At 44.4% G+C, this 771-nt stretch overlaps 1 non-coding gene across 1 annotated transcript; it reads right to left on the reverse strand.

Moving 5' to 3' along the window:
* Positions 1–113: 113 nt before the first annotated feature.
* trnak-cuu (transfer RNA lysine (anticodon CUU)) lies at positions 114–186 on the reverse strand. The gene has a single exon. It is a non-coding gene; the product is annotated as a tRNA-Lys (tRNA).
* Positions 187–771: the final 585 nt, after the last annotated feature.

Raw genomic sequence — 771 nt, forward strand, 5'->3', positions numbered from 1 at the left:
ATAGCATTCAAACATGACAGCAAGTCTTTCAACTAGGTTGATGGAATTACTACAACAGTTCACCAAGTGCTGGGCCACATACCCCCATCAAGAACATAATGTCAACTTAAAAACGCCCAACGTGGGGCTCAAACCCACGACCCTGAAATTAAGAGTCTCATGCTCTACCGACTGAGCTAGCCGGGCTTGGTACCAAACTGCTCATTCGACAGCTCTAATGCAGGCAAACTTGATTCCGTAGCTACATAAGGGGCGCCGATTTAGATCGGCATTCTGCTGAGGTTTTCCGTATAACTGGTCTTACGTGAAATATTAAATGCTGTCAGACCAAAAAAGAATCTTGTGCACATGGAAAGCACAATCAATTTTGCCACAGCACGTACAAAGAAAGACTTGACTCACCGTGAAATTTGCTCTAGAGATCAATCAAATAAATATGTCAGGAGTGGGATTTGAACCCACGCCTACATCAGGAGACCAGAAACCTCTCCAGGAAGAAAGGTGTAAAGCCTTGAGTCTGGCGCCTTTGACCACTCGGCCATCCTGAGCTGTGTTGCTTTTCCCTTACAAGGTACAAAGGAACTGGGCCTGAACTTGAGGGCTTATTTAATGTACTTTGAGCTCTACAAGAAAACACTGCTGATATTTTTGGCCAAGATGCTAAGAGTACATAAAGGCCTCTATCCATAGCATTCAAACATGACAGCAAGTCTTTCAACTAGGTTGATGGAATTACTACAACAGTTCACCAAGTGCTGTGCCACATACCCC

Source organism: Poecilia formosa, unplaced genomic scaffold (assembly GCF_000485575.1).
Source record: "Poecilia formosa unplaced genomic scaffold, Poecilia_formosa-5.1.2 Scaffold398, whole genome shotgun sequence".
In the NCBI taxonomy this organism is placed as follows: domain Eukaryota; kingdom Metazoa; phylum Chordata; class Actinopteri; order Cyprinodontiformes; family Poeciliidae; genus Poecilia; species Poecilia formosa.